We start from the raw sequence: 14,724 nt of genomic DNA on the forward strand, positions 1-14,724 counted from the left end.
ATCAGTGGTGGGTAGGTTGGTTGGGTTATAGATGTTAAACTTCATGGTTATCCCCTCAGCAATGTTCAAGGTCACAAGACCTTCCTTAACATCTATAACAGCTCCAATAGTGGCTAAGAATGGCCTCCCTATAATGATAGGATCTTCAGGCTCCCTATCCATCTCTAGAACCACAAAATCTGTATGAATTCTTGCCTTTCCTATCTTGACTGGAATGTTTTCCAGCTTACCAACTACATCCTTGTTTGACCCATCAGCTAGGCATATGTGAAGGTTGGTGGACTTGAAGTCAGTGTGCCCAAGCTTTTGTGCTATAGAGTAGGGCATCACACTGATAGATGCTCCCAAGTCACATAAACACTGGTTGTAGTGAAGATAGCTAAGTGAGCAAGGCATATAGACATAGGTCACATAAACACTGGATCCTCAAGTTTAATTGGGATGATAACCCCTCCAAGGTCCTCAAGATCCTTCTCATCCTGAGCATGAGCCTTCTTCTTTGACAATTCAAGCAAAAAATCCTTATAGAGAGGATATGGATCATACTGTTCCAAGGCAGGTCCTCTCTCTTCTTCTTGGTAAGCAATGATAACCTCTTTTATAGCCATCACTTCCTTTTTCTCAATCACAACTTCTTCCTTCAAAGCTTTCACTTCCTCTTGTTTCAAAGCCATCATTTCTTTTTTCTCAATGATCTCCCTTAGTTCCTTAAGCTTATGTGCCTTGAAACGCCCTGGGAATGGTAGTGGAGGCTTGTAAGGAGGAGGAATGAACTTAATGGGCTTATCAGCTTCGGAGACTTCAGCTCGATCAGTCACTCGATCACCCACTCGATCGTGTGTGTGTTCGAGTGGTGGGTCGAGTTCACTGCCGGATTTAGTTTGCTTTGCAAATACTTCACTCTGGGCTTCAACAAATGATGAATCCTCCCCAGCTTGGACTTCACTGTCCTCAGTGACTTCTTCTTCGTAGACATGAATGGCTTTGGCTGTGAACTCCCTTGGATTTTGAACAGCTTTTCCAGGGAGTTGGGTGGGTTTTGGAGCTGAAGTAGATGCTATATTGCTCTCCATATACTTCACTCTTGAGTTCAGACCTTCAAACTTCATATTGAGATCATTATACTGTGATATTAACCTTTGATTCAACTCAGCAAATTGCTTAGCCTCCTCAACCTTTCCATTGGCTTGCCCAACCAACAATTTGTGCATCATAGCTCTTAAGTCTTGGTCCTGGCCTTGGTTAGTCTGAAACCCTGGTGGGGGACACAATTGGGACTGGAACACATGTTGTTGCTGCTTGGGTATATAGTTTTGTTGCTGTTGAGGTTGTTGAGGCTGTTGAGGGGGGTAGAATTGATCTTGTGGGTTAGCCACATTGTTACTTGACGTCCCAATGTCCGCGGTCACGGCTTCCATTCGGCCCCATTCCCGGCCGAATATCCTTTGATTCAGTCACTAAGCTTTGGCTCGTGGCCTTGCTTCGTAGACCCCTTTACGCAGCGGAATATAACTTTAACCTTAACCCATCCCTTTGTGCTTAGCCATACAACCAACCAACCCCACTGGCTTGCACATATTAGGGATGGGGACATATAGTCCCTTCGGTGCACGGTGAACGGTTGCTCTATCGGCTTCCCGAACCACTCGCGTACCCAAAGCTCGGTATCGGACGTACCGTTTAAATGACCCATCGGTCATACCATTAACACCCCGATCAACTCGTCGGTCTTGGTATCAGAGCCAGGTCCAATCAACGATCCGACCCCATAATCAAATCGCTGATCAACCACCTACCTGGACCGATACTTCCGACTGACTTGCCGACCACCCAACCACCCGACCGATCAATCCAACCTACGGCTCGTATGTCGATCTTATGATCGCCCGATCCGACTAGCGATTGAATCACCGGTCAACTCTCGATCGATCCGTCCATTAACGCGGATCGTCGATGACCTTTCGATCGATCCAATTCTATGATCGAACCGTCGATCATCCTGCGATCGGTTCGTCTCCACGGACGAACCACCGCTTATCCTACGATCGGATCGGCCCGCTTGCCAAACCGTCGCTCTTCTCATCGTACCTTTGATAGAGAGGTAGCATGCACATCAGTTCGGACGAGTAAACTCGCCGAGCCGCACCCCCTTTTCTACTTAGGCTTAGATGGACGATGGAAGGATGATGGTGTGTTAAAATGAAGGCCTTGCCCTGTCCTAGCCGAAGTCTAGGCCCCAAAAGACACCTGTCCCTAAAGGCCCTTCGGTCATGCACGTTCAGACATGCCTGTCCGTCCGTGCCTGTCCGGCCATGCCCGTTCGGTCATGCCTGTTCGGTCATGCCGTCCCATGACCGTCCACGAGCTCCCCAGCTGGCCCGGAGACTGTCCACCACCGTCCAGCTGGCCGAGCTTAGTCGAGCTGACGCTAGCTGGACGCTAGCTGGACGAGCTGATACTAGCTGGCCTAGCTGTCCGTAGCTGGTCCATAGCTGTCCGCAGCTGGCCTATAGCTGTCCATAGCTGGACGATAGCTGTCCGCAGCTGAACTACTTGTTCATCGAGCTTGTTCAGCTCATTCAGCTCGTATTCCAGCTATTTGAGCTAGTAGCTTAGCTACTTAAGCTCATATAGCTATCGATTTCCTTAAAACAAACTGCCCCCCTTTAGGATCGCGGGACGCGGACGTTACAAGTCTACCCCCCTTAAAATGAATTCGTCCTCGAATTCGGTGGGTGTAGATATTCTCGACCTTCGTCCACTTGAGACTTGATCTATTCTCGATCTTGCTCTTTTTAGGACTTGGTCATTTTCCTAGATCTATGTCTTCCCCGATGTGATCTATTTACCTTGATCTTGGTCACTCTCCGAATAGATCAAGTCTTTTCCCGTCCTAGTTCCATCCCGACTAGGACAGTTTCCCGACCGTGGTCCTTCTCGGACTCGGTCGCCATTATTGACCTTTGGTCGTATCTTTCCCGACCTTTTGGTAGATATATCCCGACCTTGGTCCTTCTCGGACGTGGTCATAATTCTCGACCATCTGGTCGATATGCTATGTGTTCGATATTTTGAAAAATCGCTCGATTCACGAGGACATCTTGGCGAACACATTCCCGTTCCCAAGCATGTTTTCGGTCTTATCAGAGATTTCCATTTCGTCCGAACACATAGCATAACTGCATACGTCCTCACAGGATCGCGCATGCTCTGATACCAACTTGAAAGACCCCGACCCGGATGTCCCAGTGTCCGCGGTTACGGCTTCCATTCGGCCCCATTCCCTGCCGAATATCCTTTGATTCGATCACTAAGCTTTGGCTCGTGGCCTTGCTTCGTAGACCCCTTTACGCAGCAGAATATAACTTTAACCTTGACCCATCCCTTTGTGCTTAGCCATACAACCAACCAACCCCACTGGCTTGCACATATTAGGGCTGGGGACATATAGTCCCTTCGGTGCACGGTGAACGGTTGCTCTATCGGCTTCCTGAACCACTCGCGTACCCAAAGCTCGGTATCGGACGTACCGTTTGAATGACCCATCGGTCATACCATTAATACCCCGATCAACTCGTCGGTCTTGGTATCAGAGCCAGGTCCGATCAACAATCTGACCCCATAATCGAATCGCTGATCAACCACAGACTTGGGCCGATACTTCCGACTGACTTGCCGACCACCCGACCACCCGACCGATCAATCTAACCTACAGCTCGTATCGTCGATCTTATGATCGCCCGATCCGAATAGCGATTGAATCACCGGTCAACTCTCGATCGATCCGTCCATTGACGCGGATCGTCGATGACCTTTCGATCGGTCCAATTATATGATCGAACCGTCGATCATCCTGCGATCAGTTCGTCTCCACAGACGAACCACCGCTTATCCTACGATCGGATCGGTCCGCTTGCTGAACCGTCGCTCGTCTCATCGTACCTTTGATAGAGAGGTAGCATGCGCATCAGTTCGGACGAGTAAACTCGCCGAGCCGCACCCCCTTTTCTACTTAGGCTTAGATTGACGATGGAAGGATGATGGTGTGTTAAAATGAAGGCCTTGCCCTCTATTTATAGTGTCCTGGCCGAAGTCTAGGCCCCAAAAGGCACCTGTCCCTCAAGGCCCTTCGGTCATTCACGTTCGGACATGCCTGTCCGTCCGTGCCTGTCCGGCCATGCCCGTTCGGTCATGCCTGTTCGGTCATGTCGTCCCATGACCGTCCACAAGCTCCCCAGCTGGCCCGGAGACTATCCACCACCGTCCAGCTGGCCGAGCTTAGTCGAGCTTAGTCGAGCTGACGCTAGCTGGACGAGCTGATACTAGCTGGCCTAGCTGTCCGCAGCTGGTCCATAGCTGTCCGCAGCTGGCCTATAGCTGTCCACAGCTGGCCGATAGCTGTCCGCAGCTGAACTACTTGTTCATAGAGCTTGTTCAGCTCATTCAGCTCGTATTCCAGCTATTTGAGCTAGTAGCTTAGCTACTTAAGCTCATATAACTATCAATTTCCGTAAAACAAACTGCCCCCCCTATAGGATCGCGGGACGCGGGCGTTATAAGTCTACCCCCCTTAAAATGAATTCGTCCTCGAATTCGGTGGGTGTAGAGATTCTCGACCTTCGTCCACTTGGGACTTGATCTATTCTCGATCATGCTCTTTTTAGGACTTGGTCATTTTTCTAGATCTACGTCTTCCCCGACGTGATCTATTTACCTTGATCTTGGTCACTCTCCAAATAGATCAAGTCTTTTCCCGTCCTAGTTCCATCCCGACTAGGACAGTTTCCCGACCGTGTTCCTTCTCGCACTCGGTCGCCATTATCGACCTTTGGTCGTATCTTCCCTGACCTTTTGGTCGATATATCCCGACCTTGGTCCTTCTCGGACGTGGTCGTAATTCCCGACCATCTGGTCGATATGCTATGTGTTCGATATTTTGAACAATCGCTCGATTCACGAGGACATCTTGGCGAACACATTACCGTTCCCAAGCATGTTTTCGGTCTTATCAGAGATTTCCATTTCGTCCGAACACATAGCATAACTGCATACGTCCTCACAGGATCGCGCATGCTCTGATACCAACTTGAAAGACCCCGACCCGGACGTCCCAGTGTCCGCGGTCACGGCTTCCATTCGGCCCCATTCCCGGCCGAATATCCTTTGATTCGGTCACTAAGCTTTGGCTTGTGGCCTTGCTTCGTAGACCCCTTTACGCAGCGGAATATAACTTTAACCTTGACCCATCCCTTTGTGCTTAGCCATACAACCAACCAACCCCACTGGCTTGCACATATTAGGGATGGGGACATATAGTCCCTTCGGTGCACGGTGAACGGTTGCTCTATCGGCTTCCCGAACCACTCGCGTACCCAAAGCTCGGTATCGGACGTACCGTTTAAATGACCCATCGGTCATACCATTAATACCCCGATCAACTCGTCGGTCTTGGTATCAGAGCCAGGTCCGATCAACGATTCGACCCCATAATCGAATCGCTAATCAACCACAGACCTGGGCCGATACTTCCAACTGACTTGCCGACCACCCGACCACCCGACCGATCAATCCAACCTACGGCTTGTATCGTCGATCCTATGATCGCCCGATCCGACTAGCGATTGAATCACCGGTCAACTCTCGATCGATCCGTCCATTAACGCGGATCGTCGATGACTTTTCGATCGGTCTAATTCTATGATCGAACCGTCGATCATCCTGCGATCGGTTCGTCTCCACAGACGAACCATCGCTTATCCTACAATCGGATCGGCCCGTTTGCCGAACCGTCGCTCGTCTCATCGTACCTTTGATAGAGAGGTAGCATGCGCATCAGTTCGGACGAGTAAACTCGCCGAGCCGCACCCCCTTTTCTACTTAGGCTTAGATGGACGATGGAAGGATGATGGTGTGTTAAAATGAAGGCCTTGCCCTCTATTTATAGTGTCCTAGCCGAAGTCTAGGCCCCAAAAGACACCTGTCCCTCAAGGCCCTTCGGTTATGCACGTTCAGACATGCCTGTTCATCCGTCCCTGTCCGGCCATGCCCGTTCGGTCATGCCTGTTCAGTCATGCCGTCCCATGACCGTCCACGAGCTCCCCAGCTGGCCCGGAGACTGTCCACCACCGTCCAGCTGGCCGAGCTTAGTCGAGCTGACGCTAGCTGGACGCTAGCTGGACGCTAGCTGGACGAGCTGATACTAGCTGCCTGCAGCTGGTCCATAGCTGTCCGCAGCTGGCCTATAGCTGTCCTTAGCTGGCCGATAGCTGTCCGCAGCTGAACTACTTGTTCATCGAGCTTGTTCAGCTCATTCAGCTCGTATTCCAGCTATTTAAGCTAGTAGCTTAGCTACTTAAGCTCATATAGCTATCGATTTCCTTAAAACAAACTGCCCCCCTTTAGGATCGCGGGACGCGGGCGTTACATTACTCCTATAAGAGAGATTGTTATTCTTGAATCCTCCTTGGTTGTAACTTTTGAATCCTCCCTGGTTTTGCATGTAGCACAACTCAGCAAACTCCCTATCTCCTTCTTGGACTGGAGCTTCTTCTTCACAAATGAAGTGAATGGTCTTTGATTGGCTTAGGAGAATCTTGTCAAGCTTCTCATTGACCATCTTTAAATCCTGCTTGTATTTGTCCTCTTGATCAGTGGAGGTGATTCTTATGGTTCTATCATAATCTTCATTATAATTACCATCTGATTGAGCAAGATTCTCTACCAACTCCCAGCCTTCTTCCACATTCTTGTTGAGAAAGTTTCCATTGGAGGCTGTATCAAGTAGTATTCTAATCTTGGGTAGAACTCCTCTGTACAAAGTGCTGAGCAAAGACTCATTGTTGAATCCATGGTGGGGACACTGAGTTTGGAATCCTTTAAATCTCTCCCATGCCTCACAAAAACTTTCATTATTTCTCTGTGCAAAACCTGAAATTTCATTCCTCAACCTAGCAGTCCTTGCATTGGAGAAGAACTTGACCAGAAAAGCTTTCTTGCATGCATCCCATGTGGTTATTGCTCCAGTAGGAAGAGTCTTCTCCCAGAGATGAGCTTTGTCTCCAAGGGAAAATGGGAATAGCCTTAACTTGAAGTCATTTTCACTCACTCCATTGATTTTTGTGAGTCCACATATCCTGTCAAACTCATAAAGGTGATCCAGAGGATCCTCCATTGGCAACCCATGAAATTTGTTGGCTTGTATCATGGAGATCAATCCACTCTTGATTTCATAATTATTATTGGCAACTGCAAGAGGCACAATACCAGCTCTTTGGTTGTGTGTGTTAGGTGCATCCCCAACACCAATGTTCCTTGCCCTTGGAGCTTGTTGATCTTGTTACTCCATTAGCACTTGTTGTTCTTGTTCCTGATTGATTCTTGTTCTCTGCTGTCTCAGGTCCCTTGGTGGTCGGTTGATATGATCAAGGAGTCTCTGAAGATTGTGATGACCCTTGGATCTTGTTTGCATCAACAGACGCGAGTACAGACTCGGACAGGCACTCGGTCGAGCGCAGGCTCGAGTGGATGGTCGAGTCGACTGGGAAGTGACGTCTATTTGTATCCGGCTTCTGACTCGAGCACTCACTCGGTCGAGTGGCGGTCGAGTTGAAGGTCGAGTTTGTACCTGAAACTCAATCACAAACAAGCAGTAGAAGAATCGAGATCAGTAGCGAACAAGGGGAAAAAGGAACTTAATCTTAGACTAATATAGACCCTAATTGTCACAAATAAACATTCAAATGGGCAACGACGCCAAATTGAAACTATTTTCTTTCTTGTGTGTGTGTGAAATGGAATGTGAAACCTTTCAGAGTTAGTTGTCATATGAAGGCATCATCGTTAAGACAATAAACACAGTTCAACAAAGCGGCCATGGGTCATTCTGACCGACGCAAACGGCCCATTGAGTAGGCAGGCGGGCGAAGTTGAAATTTCCCACCGACGCCGGAGAGACGCGGAAGTAGAAATACTTCTCTCTCCACCGGTCATCTTTGCCAGAGATCGCCTAGATGATTTCCTGGTCCTGGCGGTGGCATGTGTAGAACGTCACGGGAAAACCCAAGTTATGTTTGATCTGACACAACCGGAGGATATCGTCGACTCCAAGTTCGAGTCCAACTTCACGACCCCTTGTGTAGAGTCCGATCATGTGTTGAACGAAGTTCGGACACATCTGGGGGGAACGCTGAAACTAGTATCTTTCTTGTGTGTGTGTGAAATAGAATGTGAATGAATGATATGATGATGAACAATGGTGAAAGCAAGGTGTTTCAATTCCCCTTATGCAATTGTATTATAAGAGGTATCAATCCTAAATGAGTGAATGCAAGCAATCAGGGTGTGCAATACTTGTCTAAGTTAAGCCAGTTATAGAGGGTGTTTGTCACTAACAACCTATTGGAGAATGTAAAATGCAGAATGTAATAGCTGAATGGACAAGATACTAAATGTAATGGAACATAATGATTATGGCAGTAATGAAACTAGAACAGATATCAAACTATAGTAATGCAGGTAATGAACTAATGCAAGGAAAGTAATGAACAGGAAACTAAATGAATGCAACAGAAATGCAACTAGAATGAAATAAGAAACAAGACAGGACAGACACAAATCATAAACAAGAGTTCTGGAAATGAACTCGAGCAAGCACTCGATCGAGTGCAGGGTCGAGCTGGACAAAAACGTAAAACAGAGCAATGCAGACAAAACAGAGCAAGACAAAAGTAAATCAAACAACAATATTTAGACTAAGAAATCAATAGAAAAGGAAGGTCTTAGGGATGGATTCATGGGCTGAACTTAGATTGTGGTTATCTAACTTGATCAACAAACCTCAATCCACATGAGCTAATCTCTAGACAATAATCTCTAAGAACATGTTAATCCACTCTCATGGCAAAAACAATCAAGCTAATATATTTCTAGACTTGTTCTCACAAAGTAAAGAATCTATACAAGCAAGAATTAATCAATATGTCAAGAATAAAACAAGACTTCTAATCTCTTAGCAAGCCTAATGATAATCTCTAGATCTAGCTTTATCTATGCACCTTAGACATTGGTATGATGCTAAGAAGTTTGAGATCAAACCCTACCCTCTCAGTTATAGGATCAGCATTAAGAACATCTAGCCTAGAAGAGATCTACAACAATCAAGCTTGACCAGATCAAATAACCACAACATCCATCCAGCCTAAACCATCCCTAAGAGCTAAGGAAACTACTCACAATCACACATGATGAACAGCAAAGTCATAAACCCAGAAAAACACGAAACTTGCATGATTAGAAAGATAAAACAGAGATCTACAATATTGGAGAAGGAATCAAACTCGAATTCTTGATACTTTGAAAGTTATGAAACAAACAAGTATGAAGAATCTTGTGTTTTCTCCTTCAAAAGACGTACAAGATCTAAGAAAATAAAAGTGCAAAAAGCATAAATTCCCAAAAAGGTAAAATACTAGGTTTGACAATATCTAAAAAACTGCCCCATGGTGGCTGCAGGTTACAAAGTCCCTAAATAGGAAAAAGGAGGGGAAGCCCTAAAAATGCTAAAAGACAAAATAGTCAGGCGGTTCGGCCAACTCGATCCGGTGCTCGGTCGAGTGACCGGTCGAGTTGGGTTTTCTTGTGCTCCTTCAACTCGGTCGAGTCACTCTCAGCACACGGTCGAGTGTCTGGTCGAGTGGGCAGTCGAGTGGGACTCCGGACCTTGGTTCTCCAGCCTTAACTCCTTTGCTTTCTCCTCAGGACATGCTTCACTTCTCCTCAGCATTGCTTCCATGCTCCTTAGGCTCCAAAATCACCTCTTTATGCAAGAAAAGATGCAAATGCAATGCAACTACACTCTAATGCAAGAACAATCCTAAAACTATGCATTAATGGTCAAAAAGGATAGCAAAGGATGCAAAAGATGTGAATATATTAAGGGAAAACAGGGTAATATATGTGAACATCAAACGCCATTCGAAGACGTTGGAGAATCCGAAGGATGATCCCGGGAATGGGTAATACTAACCCGCACCGTTCGAAGTATGTTGTGTATGCACAACAGTTACTCGGGGGAACGGTCTCCGGGGTATAAGGGTCGTCGGGAGGAAGCATCATCTCGACGTTCGGAGGAACGCCATGTTTCTGGCGGAGATCCGCAAGGTGCTTGTCGGAAGTAATTGCGGGAAGATGGTTTCCCCAGAGTTTAAGAGGAGCCATGTTTTTAAAAAAAAAAAGCAAGAAAAGGAAGAACGACTATGGATTCGATTAGTTTTAGCTGTGCGGGCTAGAGCGATTCGGGAAACTTAAAGAGAGAAACCCTAAAAAAAAAATTCGAAACAATAAAGAGGGAGAGAAAATTACCTTGAAGTAGTGGATGAGTGCGCGGTTATGACGAGACGTGTGACTTATGACTTATAAGTCATAATTGTCTCGATGCTCGAAATCCCATGTATCTCTCTCTCTCTAATCTGAGCCGTCCAAACCTTTCGCCTCCACCGTTGGATCTAAGGAGAGAGAAGGTAATCATCACCAAAATCTCGGAAGCCAAGATCCAGCGCGTCTTCCCCGAGAAGGATCGTGAAACCGAAACGACGAAAGATTCTCTGAATATTCGCCTTTAACTCATCTTTGTTCGGAGTAAAAGGCTGGGGTCAATTGTTGGTGTTGGGTTTCAACGATCCCAAGGCCAACGGAAAAAGCCCAACATGGGCTGATTGTCTGCCGCGGAAGTGGGCCTGTCGCAAGCCCAGAAAGGGGATCCCGCAGGAGAAGGAACGTCGAGGTCAATCTCCGGAAGAAATCATGGGATACAGGCCGAGATCGTCGAAGGAAATGGAGAAAACAGTTCGAAGGCCGGATTAGTTTATATATGGGAGGATAGAGATAGGAAAGAGATATGTGTAATCTTTAAGCTACGACCAACAAAAAAGTCTAATACAAAAGTCCAGTTCGTAATTCTTCTTAGTTCACTTCGATTTAAACCGAAAGTCCGTCCAGATTCTATCTCTCACTCGAATCAATTTATTTGTTATTTCTCGTTTCAACAGTCGGGCAAAAGGTTTTTTTTTTCCAGCAAAACGGAACGGACACTGCATGTTAAATTTTCTGTTTTACCATTCTGAGTACAAGGGAATAATGCTATGGAAAAATATACGGGCATACAACTTGAAAGCGGGCTATTTTGAAAGCAAAGACACCATCTATATTTTAAAAGTTGATAGTGTTTAGGAATATTTTAAAAGAATACCTTAATATGTTAACACAATTAATATCTTTATAGAAATTGTTAAGCAGCAACCTATGTGTTGATGATTGGTATTTCTCTTTGTCTTCCTCTTTCTCTTCCTATTCCTTTTCCTATTCTTCTTCTTCAGCTAATCTGATCTACAAGAGAAGCAAATCTGACGGCTGCTGCTTACGGTGAGAGCTTTAGCCAAAGGACACGAAGTGGGTTTTGGTCTTTTCTTCATCTCTACTCTTCAAAACATCAGATCAGCAGCACCAACAAAAAAGTCGATAACTTTAGTGAGGGCATCTCCACTGGGGAGATTTAGGGAGGACTCTTTTGATAAATAAGATCTAAAATAAATCAAAATTGTGTAAAAAAATAAGAGGCAACTCGTATTTAGTACACTTAGACTATCATCATCCAAGCAACGTTTCTCATTTTTCAAAATAATATATTTTAATTATTTTATTTCAATATTATTATTTATTTAAATAATTAATTTGAAAAAAAATTAACCTATAAAAAACTGCCACATGTCATGGTTGTCCAGCCAATCGGTTCCTTCGATTCTGAATGAAGAAGCGTTTCTCACCCATTACCTTCCTTTATTATTACTTTTTGATTTCTAATTAAGAGTATTTGTAAGAGAAACTAGCAGTAATGATGCCCTTAAGAGGCAACTCTTATTCCTTACGTGTCACTATTTTGTTAGGTGTAGGTTTATATATAAAAAAATTCTTTCTTTCTCTTCCTCCTTAATTTCACTTAATTTATATCAATCGTTTGTTTTAACCTATCACTTGATATATAGCGTATATACCACTCTAAGGATCTCTGGTTATAGTTGCATTGATCTTGTTGTTGGCTACTGGTTATTGATTTTGCAACTATGTGTAATCTCCTTTTGAATTGTCATCGAATTTTTTTTTTTCGTTGATCGTATATCACAGTAGACATGGTAGCTTCTCATATGATCCGAGGATGAATAATGTGGTGGGACATCTTCTTCATTCCTCTATTCTTGTACCTTACCGTGGTCGGTGAGTTTAGCTTTCAATTCATTCTAATTCAATAAACTATTTGCAGAACCTCATACGAATTTGGTTGGTTCTGAAGGAGGATTAGCGACTTGTTCCTCCCTAAAGAGAAAACGGATGCCCTCACTTCTACAGCTCGTTGGACTGCAATGGCTGCTTTGCTTATCTGCCTCAACTTCGTTGTTGGTCCATTTGAAATGATCAAATGGTGGTGTTTTAAGTTGAGAATCCTCTTGAAATCTATTTGGTAATGTGGTGGAAATTATTCACTGGTGTTGGTGTTGGGTTTCGCCGATGTGCAGGCCCATGAAGAGCCCGTTAAGGAAACAAGATATGGACTTGGTAGTGGGCTTGGTGCGAGCCCAAGACGGGAATTCTGTTGCCGAGGTCGAATCAGTCGCGGGATAAGGTCAAGAGATCGAGGGCGAGAATCGAGGAGAGAGTGGAACGGTAAGTCGAGGATGTTGAGTTTAAATAGATAGAGTTTGTAAAGCAGAAGGATCATGTACTTTTAGGTTAAGAGCAACGCAAAATCTAATACCAAAATTCCAGTACGCAATTCTTCTTAGTTCATATCGATTTAGACCGAAAGTCCGCCCAGATCTTATTTCTTAATCAAATCAATTTATTTGTTGTTTCTCGTTTCAACAATTTGGCGCCGCCTGTGGGGACTTAGGTCTTTTCTATTCTCAAAAGTCGATCACTTTGAAGAAATCTAGGTGAAATGAATCCATCTACAACCAACGCAATCGCTTCTGAATCCAGCCGCGAACATACTAGCGCCATCACGTCGCAGCAGCTCTCCAAGGACCTGGTTCTAACAGCGCTCCCGCTCGAGGTGAGCACATCCACGCCCACTCTGATCGAGAGATCCAAAATTCGGCCAGATCTGGGATAGACCCGCTACCTAGCGACACCTAGACACTGGATCAAGATTCCTCGGGTCATTCGGATCTCACCCGCCAGAGACTCATTCTGGCCCAGGAACCTGGTATCCCGAACCAGGGGTTCCCCATCGGGGTTACACCTACGGTCCCCGTGATCCCGTCGGGAAGCAGAAACCAATCCCGGGTATGGCTTCACAAATCGACCCGGGCAACATCCGACGCCCCTACCATCCTCAGGGACTCCTAACGGAACCAATCTCTCAGAGATACGAGTTATGCTCGCCGTTTTGATCGATAAAACTCAAAATCAAGACGCAACAAATCGAGCTCTCATGAGCCGGATCGAGCGACATGAGCAAGAACTCGCTCTCCGCGAAAATCACGACTATCGTCGAGAAACCAATGGTACCGTCCAGTTAATCGTAGAAGCTAGAGGGGAACGGCGTTTGGTCAACTTCATGGTCTTCGACCGCCCCGCTCCTTTCAACGCCATCCTCGGCAGACCGTGGCTCTATGGGATGAAGGCCGTCCCAACCACTTACCATCAATGCGTGAAATTCCCAACCCGAAGCGGAATCGCAACCATTTATGGAAGCCAACGCGCCTCCAAACAGTGTTATAGAGGCGGATACGACTTAATCGAAAAGTCCAATCAATAGCAATTAATGATCAACGACGAGCTTAAAGCTCGTCAGCTTGCAGGTCGAAAGGACCCGGTCACCCGCAGTCCATCAATGAACAAGGTCAACCAAATCTCTATCATGGAAGGCCATCCCGACCGATGTGTCGGAATTGGAGCTGACCTAAACGTCAGCACAAGGGCCGAACTGATCCAACTTTTGGGACAAAACTGCGCAACCTTCGCCTGGTTTTCGTCTGACATGAAAGGTTTCGATATAAGCGTCACCTCGCATCAACTGAATGTCGACCCTACCTACAAACCGATAAAGCATAAACGTCGTAAGCTTGGCCCCAAAAGGGCCAAAGCGGTAAATGATGAGGTGGATCGACTGCTCAAGATTGGTTCCATTCGTGAGGTCCAATACGTCGAGTGGCTGGCCAACCCCGTACTGGTCAAAAAGAAAAATGGGAAGTGGCGAATCTGCATCGACTTCAAGGATCTTAACAAAGCTTGTCTGAAAGACAATTACCCCCTCCCGCATATCGACCAGCTGGTCGAAGCAACTGCTGGGCACAAGACCTTGTCCTTTATGGATGCCTTCTCGGGTTACAACCAGATCCTTATGGATCCTGCTGACCAGAAAAAAAACCGCCTTCATAACTGACTGAGGTACTTATTGATATAAAGTGATGCCCTTCGGACTCAAGAACGCCGGAGCAATGTACCAACGACTGGTCAACAAAATATTCGCCCAACACCTCGGGAAAACTATGGAAGTCTACATTGACGACATGCTTGTCAAGTCAACACGAGAACAAAATCATGTTTCCCAACTCAAAGAGTGTTTTAAAATCATGAACCAATACTGGATGAAGCTCAACCCGACCAAGTGTACATTCGGCATTGCGTACGGTGAATTCTTGGGATACCTGGTCACCGAGCACGAGATCA

General features: G+C 45.9%; 1 non-coding gene across 1 annotated transcript; it reads left to right on the plus strand.

Moving 5' to 3' along the window:
* Positions 1 to 6,842: 6,842 nt before the first annotated feature.
* LOC147929522 (small nucleolar RNA R71) lies at positions 6,843 to 6,949 on the plus strand. The gene has a single exon (XR_015579022.1). It is a non-coding gene; the product is annotated as a small nucleolar RNA R71 (small nucleolar RNA).
* The last annotated feature ends 7,775 nt before the right edge of the window (positions 6,950 to 14,724 follow it).

The sequence above is a fragment of the Camelina sativa genome, chromosome 13 (assembly GCF_030686135.1).
Source record: "Camelina sativa cultivar CO46 ecotype springtype chromosome 13, ASM3068613v1".
Lineage (NCBI taxonomy): Eukaryota > Viridiplantae > Streptophyta > Magnoliopsida > Brassicales > Brassicaceae > Camelina > Camelina sativa.